Source organism: Triticum urartu, chromosome 4, assembly GCF_003073215.2.
Source record: "Triticum urartu cultivar G1812 chromosome 4, Tu2.1, whole genome shotgun sequence".
Taxonomy (NCBI): Eukaryota; Viridiplantae; Streptophyta; class Magnoliopsida; order Poales; family Poaceae; genus Triticum; species Triticum urartu.
Window position 1 is genome coordinate 514,836,032 of NC_053025.1, and position 13,379 is coordinate 514,849,410.

A 13,379-nucleotide genomic window follows, 5' to 3' on the forward strand; every position below is an offset into this window, starting at 1 on the left:
AACGAGAGCTTCTTTCCCAATAAAATACCTAGGCCTGCCACTTTCGATATGGCAACTCAAGATGGTTGATTTCCAATATTTTGAAGATAAAGCGGCCGACAAAATGGTCACTCGAGAAGGTTAAAAAATCACCACCATCGGGCGTACGACCCTAGCCAAATCGGTCATCTCCTCTCAAGCGTTGTACTCCACCAGGGAGAGGCGTCCCACAACGGTAGATCTGGACTCGGCTAAGACCATTCTGAGATCGCAAACCTTGAACCCCCCATGGATCTGGAGGTGGATGCCGGGGACAACCCACATACGTGATCCTGTGACTGCTTGCCACAACCGAAGGCTACTCATCCTCCCGGTGCATGAGTGTCTTGGCGCTGATCCCTTGATGTCACGATGTAGCCAGCAGTTGCCACCCGACTGCGGCCAAGCAACAACGGGACCGATCTGCCGTTCGACGAGCCTCGAGGAATAGGCCACCATGGGAGAGGAGCGTGCCGCCGGGAGGGAGCGCCGCGTACAGGTGGGCAAGCCCCACCACCACCGCGGCAGGCATTACGGCGGCACGGGTGGCACCGATGAGGCGCCGCTCTGGATCCCTCGGGTCGCTCCTCCTGAGTGACACATGAGTTGGTTAAAAAGAAGTTTATGCATGCGTGGGTATTCCCCTCTTTACGAAAAACTAAAATCAAACTTTAAAATGGCAAGTGGGGTGTTAAAAATTAGGGGGGAATTTCACTTCCCTAGCCCGTGCACCAACTACGGACGTACACAACTTTTTAAAAATATCATTGGATTTAAGAAAAAGGTCATCGATTTTGAAAAAAAGTTAATCAATTTGGAAAAAGTCATCGAATTTTAAAAAGTTCACCAATTTTAAAAAATATTTTATTATTTTGAAAAAAAGTTCATCAAAATTTTAAAAAGTTCATAGACTTTTGAAATAAGTTCATCAATTTTGAAGAATAGTTCATCAAATTTGAAAAAAAGTGCACCAATTTTTAAAAAATTCATTGATTTTAAAAAACTTCGCCAATTTTGAAAAACAAAGTGTAGCGAATTTGAAAAAAATCATCAAATTTGAAAAGGTTTATCGAACATGAAAGGAAGTAGTACATTGATTTTGCGAAAAAAAATCACAAATTAAAGAAAAAAGCACATTTAAGAAAAAGAAAAAAGTAAAAGAACAAGAACAGAAAAAAGAAAAAAAAGAACAAGCCGAATTGAAGAACGAAATAAAAGGAAGAAATGAAGTAACTGTGCACAAACAAGTGAGAGAGCCCGATGGTTGTTGCGCTTCCTTCGAACGATGAGGTCTCATGTTAAATCCCGTTATGTGCCTAGTTTCTTGCATATTAAAATAGGTAGAAGAAATAAATAATAGATGACTCAGCCCAGTTCACAAGATCGGGTGCTTGAAGTGTCAGGTAGGATCTGCCGGCAAAATGAATCTACAATCTACTAGATAATGTACTTTGTACTATGAATATGATAACATAGATCAGGGTCATATGCATGATACTGGTCTAAATTAATCTCACTATGAGACTATAACCAACCTAGCGGCCACATGAATGTGAAGATGGTGCTAAATGAAGGTTCGGTTACCAGTAGGCAGTAGCCAACCGTGTTACCGTGCGTGTACTGGTGTACGTCCAGGAGAAGGCACATCACAAATCAAACATGCGCTCGTGTTCTTTTATACTCCCCGTAAAGAAATATAGGAGCTAGTGGTCTAAACACTCCTATATTTCTTTTACGGAGGGAGTAACTTTTTTTGCATTCCTGAAAACAAAACACTTGTGATAGAAGAAGCTGGGAGGGTTTTTATCATCTATATATCACACGTGCATGCAAACTACCACCGAGAACGAGATTGCATACCAAAGAGAGGACTCTACCTCGCGGATGCCGCAAAAATGCCATGTCCGGTTTGCAGACTACCACGACATTTTTTAGAATACATCACTCATATACACGAGCAAACACTTATCCCTACACAAACATACACTCTATCTCTATGAGCACTTCCGAAAAACTGAACCGACACATCATCTTGAGATTGGCAAATTTGCTAGACACACATTCGTAGTCGACGGAAACGTCTCCTCCCCTAAACGTACATCGCCGAAAGGGCTTAAATAAATCCAAAAAAATGCGAGTACCAATGTCAAGTATAGGACTTGAACTCTGGGTTGGAGAAACCAATGTCCTCATGTCCAGTCCATTCAAAAGAAGAAAACAACTAAATGAGCAGCCTTGCACACACCAACAAACGTTTCCAGGAGGGCAAACCAAATTAAGCACCTCCGTCTGTTACATACAAAGTCAGATTTAATAATCAAGAGACAGATGCTTTCACACCTGAAAAGGGCCTCCGGCAGGGCAACCCTTTATACCCATATTTGATCTTGATTTGTGATGTCTAGTCTTTTGGCTCATAGAGAGGAGGTTCATGACATTGAAGGTGTTAGGGTTTGCAGAAAATGCACCATTAGTCTCGCATTTACTATTTACTGATGATTCCATTATCTTATATATGAGCTAATATGACCAATGCAACCTCGTTGAGACACATCCTGGACCAATACTATGCAAGTTTTGGACCGTTGGTAAGTGAAGCAAAGTGCATCATCTATTTCATCCGAATGTAAGTGTTGAAACAAAAGCTAATATTTGTACGGAGCTTAACATCATGTTTAAAGCATTGTCAGATACATACTTAGGATTACCTACCATGGTTGGGTTGACAAAAGTGATAGTTTTGTTCATCTCTTGGAGAGAATTATAAACAGATTGAAAAGTTTGAAGGAAAAGTTTTTGTCTATGGGAGGGATAGAAATCTTACTAAAGGCAATTATACAATCTATTCTTGTGTTTGCTAAGTCAGTCTTTAACATTCCCAAAAAACTTTGTAAGGCAATGACTGATGCAGTGGTTGAGTTTTGGTGGAGTGATATAGCTATAATTAAATGCATGCATGGGATGGCATGGTGGAGAATACGTATCCCTAAGAAATATGGAGGTATGGGATTCCGTGACTTACATTCTTTTAGTTTGGCTATGTTGGCAAAGCAATCTTGGAGATTGATCTCTACTTCAGATTCTCTGTGTGCACAAATTCTTAAGCCAAATATTATCCAAACCGTAATTTACTCAAGGCAGGTCCGAAGAAGGGTTCCTCTTTTGGCAAAGTATTGTGGTTGGTCTGAACACTTTTCGAAGAGGTCACATTTGGAGAGTGGGCTCAGGGCATATGATCAATATTTGCGAGGACCATTGGATCCCACAAGCCCATCACGTATGGTACTAACCCCGAAGGGACAAATACTACTGCAAATAGTAAATGAGCTCCTTGATCCGATGACAGGTAACTAGGATGAGGTGATAATTTGAGATATTTTTATGGGATTAATGTGGATAGAATTCTTCGAATACCTCTCAGTGAACATCAAGAAGATTTCATGGCTTGGCATTACACTAGATCATATTCTTTCTCTGTCCGTTCGGCTTACTATGTTTAATGGGATCATTCTCACCGACACAGACTTACTCAGGTTGATAGTGAAGGAGCATCGACAGGCAATTCTGTTTGGGAAATTTTATGGAAGCCAAGTGCCTAGTAAAGTTATTTTTTTCATAGAATAGTACCGGCATTAGCAGTTCTAGCAAATAGACATATCGCTACTACATCACAATGTCCGATTTAATCTATGGGTCATGAAGATGTCAAATACTTGATGTTTTCATGTGCTCGAGTGAAACAAGTATGGAGTTCTTGGGGCCTTTTGGATGTAATTCAAGATGTTGCAAACATTGATAGATCATGAGCTATTATGTTGGAGGGGCTTTTGCAACAACCAAGTAATAAATCCCTGTCCTCGGTCATGTTGGTCTAAAAGAATTAGTTATCGTCGGAGGTTGGTATATTTGGTGGCAATGGAGGGAGTTTGTGAAAGGAAATCAAGTGGCTAAGCCACCATGCACAACTTTTGCAGTTCAGGCCTTGACAAGTAATTTTGGGGTCGCATGTTCACGTATTGTTCCAAAGGAAACCTAATGGTGTAAACCTCCAAATAACACTTATTAATTGGATATTGTTGCTGCATACATGGGTGATGGTTTGGGTGGAGTAGAAGCAGTGGTGCGAAACTGCAATGGAGAAGCTATAGCTGGAGCGTGCATGCCTTTAAGGAACTTGTTTGATGCGACAACGACTGAAGCAAAAACATTACAATATGGTCTAAATCTTGTTGACAACTTGGAACATGTTCCAGTCATTGTAGAAACGGACTCGTTGGAGATTGTTTATGCGTTTACTGGAACACTCCAAGTTGGGAGCTCCTACTCAGCGATTCTTGCAGATTGGTTTCAGATAGCTCACAGGATTGGTGCAATTCCTATACAACATTGCAACTAGGAAGCAAATTACGTATCACACAGTTTAGCTACACATGTTGTTACACTACTGTAGGATGATGCTAACGCGACACTACGATCAGAGACCCTTCGACGAAACTGTGTGCGATGCAATAATCGCAAACGGTGGTGTAAAAGAACCGTAAAAAAGGTGCAAAATGTTTGCGATGACGGATCCATCAAACACGGTTCAGATTTTAGTTGCGTGTGTGATGCAGGGCATACGGTTCAGTCCAATGAACTATTTGTGATGAGGCAGAACAAAAGAAACGGGCAGCCAGATGAAGGCGTGTGCGATGTACAACATATGGTTCACTTGGATGAACTGTTTGTGATTAGACAACACAAAAAAACGATCAGCCAGATCAAGGTGCGTATGATTGAGGGCATACGCTTCAGAAGGATTAACTGTTTGCGATTAGGCAACAGAACAAAAACGGGTCAGTCAGATCAAAGTGTCTGCGATTGATGGCATACACTTCACATGGATGAACTGTTTGTGATTAGTCATAACAAACTAAAACAGTTAGATAGATCAACGTGAGTACGCTAGACGGGCACACACATTCTAATTAAAAGAAACGTGCACAATGGTAATAACGAGCGCGCACGGTTGTTGGAACAAGACATGTGCTGACATTGCCTATTGCGGTGCACCCTATGGTGCAAATGCCACGTACGCATCCGAGAAGGCATACGTGCCCACGTTACACCTACCGGGAATAGTGTCGCATTTATAACCGTCAGTAAATTTTGAGCATGCATCCTGTCACACTCCAAATTGCAAACCTGTTCACACCGATCAAAACATAAACGATTTCCCACTTAGGAGCGTATTACTACTCGGTTATAAATACTACTATTCCAAGATGACTGTACATTCCTCCTCAACTCCTCATCCACAAAAATAAAGTCATTCATCATCGTTCCCTTTGCGTCTGCCATGGCCAGCGTGAGTTTTGGGTCGAGAGATTGCCACCAGGGAGATGCGAGCATGGAAGCGGAAGCACGAGAGATGTCCCGCCTCGCCGCGAACGTAGCCGGCATGTCCCGTCGCGCGGCCATAGCAGCACAGAGGTCCCGCCGAAGCAGCACGCAGGTCCCGCCGCACCGTGGATGCAACAGACTGGTCCGGCCGCGCCGCTGAAGCAGAAGAGATGTCCCGCCGCGCCGCGAATGCAGCAGAGATGTCCTCCCGCGCCGCGGCAGCCTAGGGAAATGTCTCGCGGGCAGGCGAGGACTCTTACAGGCGCATGCATGAGATTGTCCATAGCTAGATGGATCAGATCTCCGGCTAGGCGAGGTTGCTGGACGACATGAAAGCCTCTTTTTCTGGCGTCATCCGACAACTAAATGAGAACAATGCGAAGCTCTGGGTCGAGTGCGACCTGCTGAGGGCGAAGATCGTCGGAAGTGCGGAGCAGCAGGAGGAGACCGTTGCCTTGTTGAATAGGACCGGCGTCATCGTCGAGAAACTTATGGACGAGAATGCCATGCTGCGCATCGAGGGCAGAAGGCTGGTGGAGGAATCCGTGGATGCTCTCAAGCAGCATCTTGAGGACAAGAAAGAGCTCATCCTCGCTCATCGCAGAGACTAGTTTCCGCGGCCTGCAGCAACATAGAGATCACCGAGGCACATCGTTGTCTTCCTTCTTCTTTTGCCCTTGTGTATTTCGGGCGTTGCCGCATGTGGCTTTTTTAAATTATGTTCCTAAATATGTAAGACAATTATTATTCACTGTCATCATCCTTATATTCATCATGCTTCGCAGTCAATGCTATATAGGTTCGTCAGATCTTACATCAAGATCCGTGCAAAACTTTATTTTCAGATTCATTTTCTCTCTTAAATCTCAGTCCAGTGAGACACATAGCCACGCCGCAGAATAGGGGCTCGAGCGCCATTAATGGAGACGTTGGGAGGGAGGTGTGCGGAGGGTAGCGGTCAAAGGGCTCTCCTCCCGATGAGCACGCGCATGTGTCTGATCGCACGCCTCCCGTACTCAAATAGCTACCCCGTACGGCACCTCCTAGCCAAAAAAGGGGGACGCGTGGCGACACGTAAATGGTAAGTAGAACGCTCACGGTTTCAATAGTACTTGTGTTTCCGACTTGTAACATGACAACACTTATTTCAAAATTACTTTGTTGATTGTTATGTGTGCGCCTTCGCAAATTGGACAGAAAAATTATCACAACATTTTGGTGCCATGTCATGACACCATGCCAAGTTTCATGATTTTCAGGCGTGTTTTGGATTTACAGGAATTAAAAAACCAAGTTTCTCAATCTTTCCGTCCGAGCCACAACGCCCAGAAGTTTGAATTTCATTCCCATTTCTTGCATGGGACCTATAAATTCACGCAAAGACACACATGTGATTTTTCAACCAACTTTGGTGCACTGGAGCATGTGCTTGTAGTTCAAATTTGAATTATGCATATTAAATGCCTAGAAACTCAATTAATGTATAAAAAGGCCAAACGAACCCAAAAGAATTCCAAAAATTAGCATGATACTTCTATTTGGTCTAATCTTCCTGTGTAAAAAAATTAAGGCGGGAGAAGGCAGTGTACGTATCTCGTTTCACACACGGAGGTGACACGTTCCCTATCGGAACCACGAGCCTTCTTGAGGGAAGCTCCGGTTTGTAAGAAGTTTACACCAAAGCTTGTCCCAATTCGGCCAAAAAAATTACCGCAGCATGTTGGTGCCATGTCATAACACCATGCCAAGTTTCATGATTTTCAGGCGTGTTTTGGATCTACAGGAATTAAAAAACCAAATTTCTCAATCTTTCCGGCTGAGCCACGACATCCAGATGTTTGAATTTCATTCTCATTTCTTGCATGTGACCTATAAATACACCCAAGGACACACATGTGATTTTTCAACCAACTTTGGTGCACTGGAGCATGTGCTTGTAGTTCAAATTTGAATTATGGACATTAAATGCCCATAAACTCAATTAATCATTGGTGTGCGTCGGTCCTAAACAAACGGGTTTTAACCCCTTTCCGCGATGGCATTTGGAACCGTCGCCAAGTGAGTGTGTGCGATAGGATGTTGATAACCCACAAGAATAGGGGATCAATTGTAGCCTCTTTCGATAAGTAAGAGTGTCGAACCCAACGATGAGCTAAAGGTAGAACAAATATTCCCTCAAGTTCTATCGACCACCGATACAACTCTACGCACGCTTAACGTTCGCTTTACCTAGAACAAGTACGAAACTAGAAGTACTTTGTAGGTGTAACGGGATAGGTTTGCAAGAATATAAAGAGCATTTAAATAAAAACTAGGGGCTGTTTAGGTAAAGAAGCAATAAAGTTAGTATAGCAAGTGTGGAACAGTGGTGGTAGGGGTTGCGAAATTGTCCCTAAGCAATTGACTACTTTACTAGACCGATAGCAAGTTTTATGTGGGAGAGGCCACTCCTAGCATGTCATCCCTGACTTGGAATTCTATGCACTTTCGATTGGAACTATTAGCAAGCATCCGCAACTACTAACATTCATTAAGGTAAAACCCAACCATAGCATTAAGATATATTGGCCCCCCTTCAATCCTGTATGTATCAATTTTTATGTTAGGTTGAAGCTTCTGTCACTCTTGCCCTCCAATACATAGTTCTATCAATATACAACTAACCCTTTGAAAAAATTTTAGGTTCCCCTCTTTATTTTTTTGTTTTTAAACTTTATAAAAGCACACAACAGAAATAAATGACTTTCTAAAAACTTCCGGGTTGTCTCCCTGGCAGCGCTTTCTTTAAAGCCATTAAGCTAGGCATAAGGTGCTCAAGTAATGAATCCACCCGGATCCCAAGGTATATCAAAGCCAATTTGAATTAGCAATGATTTGGCATTAGTAGCAAGCACAAAGCAACATATATCATGTAATGACGAAGTCTAACTCTCCTCCTATGCATCGGCATGTCATAAAAGAACAATTCATGCACACAAAGTAAAGGCCAATGCATAGCATAAGCAGTTTCTTGCAATTTTATCATACTGGAAACATAAAGAGGCGGAGATGTAGTTCCTCTCTCATAATAATTACAAGTAGGAGCAGCAAGCACATGCACATTATATCTATCAAAATCATCATGTGTAGTAGTGAAACGTAACCCATCAATATAATCCTTAAGAAGGGCAAACTTCTCCGATATAGTGTAGTCGGGAGAATTCAAAAAGATAATAGGACTATCATGCGTGGGTGCAATAGCAATAATTTCATGTTTAACATAAGGAACTATAGCAAGTTCATCTCCATAAGCATCATTCATATTGGCATCTTGGCCACAAGCATAACAAGCATCAAGTTCATCAAAAGGGGATATTTGAAATGACTCAACGGGATCATAGCAATTATCATGGCATTCATCCTTCGGTAAGAACGAAGGGAAATAAAACAATGTATGAGTTGAAGAGTTACTCTCATTAGTAGGTGGGCACGGGTAGCTAATCCACTCTTCCTCCTTTTGTTCTTCGCTCTCCTCATCATCTTTTTCATCCAATAAGCCCACGGTTTCATCAATCCCTTCTTCCATAGACTCCTGAAAAATATTAGTCTCTTCTTGGATAGCGGAGGAGTCCTCAATATATGGTTTAACATAGGCATTAGAAGCATAATTATCATAACAATATTTAAGTATGGCAAAATTTCCAGATTTCTAAACAGTAGCATCATACTTTCCAATCAAATAAGCAATTTCATAAGCACCCTTAAAAGCAACAAATTCTTCAATTTGTTGAACATCATAGTAATTATAAACACCCTTAGCATACGAAGATACGATTCCATTATCAGTAAGATCACATTGGTAGGGAAGGTGTTTCTTAGGGTCTTCAAAACAACAAGTAAAATAATATATTTCACATAAATTCCAAGCATAGCATTGCAAATGATGAATTTGATCCAGTAAAAGTTTCCCTTTTTTAGATATGCGGTGTCGCACATAACAAGCATGCTCATCTAAAGATTTGCCCTCAACTAAGCTAGTTGGGGTTTCAGCACGAGCACATAGGGATTAAAGATGATCCAAGTAAAAAGCTTCAGGAGTGTGATAGATTTTGAGTGGTTCTTCAACCATTGGTGTAGTAGGTACAACTAATTTTTTTGATATTTTGCGTTTCCTACCCATAACTAAAGATAGAAAACAAGGGCACAAAATAAAAACTACTTAGTGATAAAGCAAACAAGCACACACGACAATATTCACCCCACGCTATAACTCCCCAACAACGGCGCCAGAAAAAGGTCTTGATAACCCACAAGTATAGGGGGATCAATTGTTGCCTCTTTTGATAAGTAAGAGTGTCGAACCCAACAAGGAGCTAAAGGTAGAACAAATATTCCCTCAAGTTCTATCCACCACCGATACAACTCTACGCATGCTTAACGTTCGCTTTACCTAGAACAAGTATGAAACTAGAAGTACTTTGTAGGTGTAACGGGATAGGTCTGCAAGAATATAAAGAGCAAATAAATAAAAACTAGGGGCTGTTTAGATAAAGAAGCAATAAAGTTAGTATAGAGAGTGTGGAAAAGTGGTGGTAGGAGTTGCGAAATTGTCCCTAAGCAATTGACTACTTTACTAGACCGATAGCAAGTTTTATGTGGGAGAGGCCACTGCTAGCATGTCATCCCTGACTTGGAATTCTATGCACTTATGATTGGAACTATTAGCAAGCATCCACAACTACTAATGTTAACTAAGGTAAAACCCAACCATAGCATTAAGATATATTGGCCTCCCTTCAATCCCGTATGCATCAATTTCTATGCTAGGTTGAAGCTTCTGTCAGTCTTGCCCTCCAATACATAGTCCTATCGACATACAACTAACCCTATGGTGTGATCCACGCACGCGCTCATATGATGGGCACCAAAGAACAACAACATAACCACAAGCAAATTAAATCAATCATAGCAATTCACCAATTACCGATAGGACAACGAAAATCTACTCAGACATCATAGGATGGCAACACATCATTGGATAATAATATGAAGCATAAAGCACCATGTTGAAGTAGAGGGTACATCAGGTTGCGGGAGAGTGGACTGCTATAGATACATGGGGGAAGGTGATTAAGACGTTGGTGAAGATGACGGAGGTGTTGGTATAGATCGTTGTCGCGATGATGGCCCCGATGGCGTTCCGGCGTCACTGGAAGAGAGGGGGAGAGGCCCCCCTTCTTCTTCTTCTTCCTTGACCTTCTCCCTAGATGGGAGAAGGGTTTCCCCTCTAGTCCATGGCCTCCATGGCGGTGGAGGGGCGAGAGCCCCTCCGAGATTGGATCTGTCTCTCTGTCTCTCTCTGTTTCTGCGTTCCAGGTTCTGGCCTTTCACCGTTTCTTATATTCTCAGAGATCCGTAACTCCGATTGGATTGAAATTTGAACATGATTTTTATCCAGATATTATCTTTCTTGCGGCGAAAGAGGGGCAACAACCGCCTTACGGGGTGTACCCGAGGGTCAGGGGCACGCCCCCTGCCTCGTGGCCCCCTCGGGCATCATCTCGCGTTGATTCCACTTACGAAAATTCACATATATTCCAAAAAGAATCTCCGTCAGTTTTTATCCTGTTTGGACTCCGTTTGATATGGATTTTCTATGAAACAAAAAATATGCAACAAATAGGAACTGACACTGGGCAGTGGATCAGTATGTTAGTCCCGAAAATGGTATAAAAAGTTGCCAAAAATATATGAAAGTTGTATAATATTGGCATGGGACAATAAAAAATTATAGATACGACGGAGACATATCAGATGTACTTCCCACACGACCCAGAAATCGTCAGGGATAGGCCCTCCTAGGACCCAGGCTGGGGTCGTGTGCGATCGGGCGAGGCATCGAAACCCAATCATTTCCGTAGGTATGTACATCCCACACGGTAATACGAGAAAATCATTTCCGTAGGTATGTACATCCCACATGGTGAATCCCAGAAAATCATTTCCGTTCGTATGTATATCACACACAGTCAATCCAAGGAAGACGTTTCAGTTCTTATGTACATCCCACACAGTCAATCCAGGGAAAACGTTTCCGTTTGGATGTACATCCCACATGGTTTTATGTATACACTCGTGTGTGAAAGGTGTAATCATCACACATGGCCTGCCTTGGTTAACTATTTGCTTTCATTAACTACATCACACATGATTTGATGTAGAAAACTGTGTGGCATTGGGTTATCCATCACAAGCGCTTTTACTGTCAGAACCGTTTGCAAAGTTCCATGACCATCTGTTCTTTTTTTATTTTTTCCTGTAATTTATTATTCTAATTGGAAATTTTGAAATACGAAATGTGCAATTCAAATTCTCAGCACAATGGTTCAACAACGAATCCATAAATAAAGTTGCCAGTACAATATGTTCAGTAATTACAGGATTAGGCAACAATTAACTATGATGAACCACAGTATTTAAAGGCGGTAAAGGTGAAGAGACAAGTGTAAATCATTTTGACCGCCGACGGTGTTGAAGAAGCGGAATGCCCATAATGTGCCTTCCTGCATGCCATAGGCACGAACCACTTTTGTCCAACCCCTTGTGACGATCGCCCGCCCATCCTTCACCGCCTTCAGGAAGACTGCTAGAGCATTATCATGGTAGCATGAATTATATACTTTAACCTTAGTTGCCTCCACTCCGGTCATGTAGTTTGTAAGGTAATCATCAGGAAATAGCTTTGGAAACCACTGAAAAGAGAAAAATATCAGATACTGAGGTCTAATAGAGTAACTTGTTGTGGGAAGGGGGAAAAGGCAACACATTACTTACCATACTAAAGTTCACTGTTGTCTTCGACAAAGTGTAAATAAAAAGCTTAGTCCCAATCACCTGTTTCTTTCGCCTTACAATCTTTCTTAGTTTCCTCACTTGACACTTGTTCATGAATATCTCATTGCCCTATACACAAGAGGGATCGAAGTGTGGATCAGTACCGCTCATATCTGTCGGGGGAAATGACACCTATGGGATCATTGGGATCCCTTTTTGCTACGGTTGGCGGGCGCGAGGTTGTGCAAAGAGAGGGTCTAGAAGCCAGCATGAGGATCGTTTACCCAGGTTCGGCCGCGAGGATGTGTAATACCCTAGTCCTGCTTTGGTTTATATTTGAGTGTTCTCGAGTTCTTGAACTAGCTACGATGCGTGCGTCGTCCAAAAACTCCGAATCCCTCCCCAATATGCATCGGGCCTCCTTTTATAGTGAAAAGGGGCTGCCACAATGGCACACAGGAGGTGGAAAGGTATACCGTAATCAAGTCTATCTCCTGGCACCGTAGGAAAAATGCATTTAATATGCTGTCGACATGCCCTTCTTGCTTTATCAGGGATGGCAAGGAAGCTCATCCCAGCTGTCGCCGCCTCGCCTGGCTTTGACGCGCGTATGAACTGACGAGGCGTGTAGTGCCATGTTGCCTGGCTGCTGAGTTGGTGCGGTGGTTGAATCTTCACGAAGATCTGCATGCTACCGCATAGGTGCTTGCCGAGTCGGCCTAGAGGCCGCGAGTCACCATGCAGGCGCCTGCCTAGCTGGTGGGCTGGCAGCTGCATGGGAACGGTAGTGGAGTCTTGGTAGACGTGGGCCTAGCTGTGGCCCCACGGATGTTTTCGGCAAGAGTCTTGCCGGGGCCCCGGCAAGGGTCTTGCCGCGGCATCTTGGTCGTCCTCGGCAAGGGTTTTGCCGGGGGTCTCGTGGGTATCCTTGGCAAGGATCTTGCCGAGGATCGTTGTCTTCTGGTCATCATCTAGTCTCGTGTGCTTCTTGTTTCCACAAAGATCTTCATGCCACCATGCAGGCACTTCCCGAGCCTTGGTTTCAATGCTGTCGATGGCATCAGAACTCTCAGGCTCAAGGGTGGCTGCAATGTTGGTGTTGGGCAAGTTGCCCCGGCAAGGTTCTTGCCGGGGCTGCATAGGCCGCCCCAACAAGGGCCTTGCCG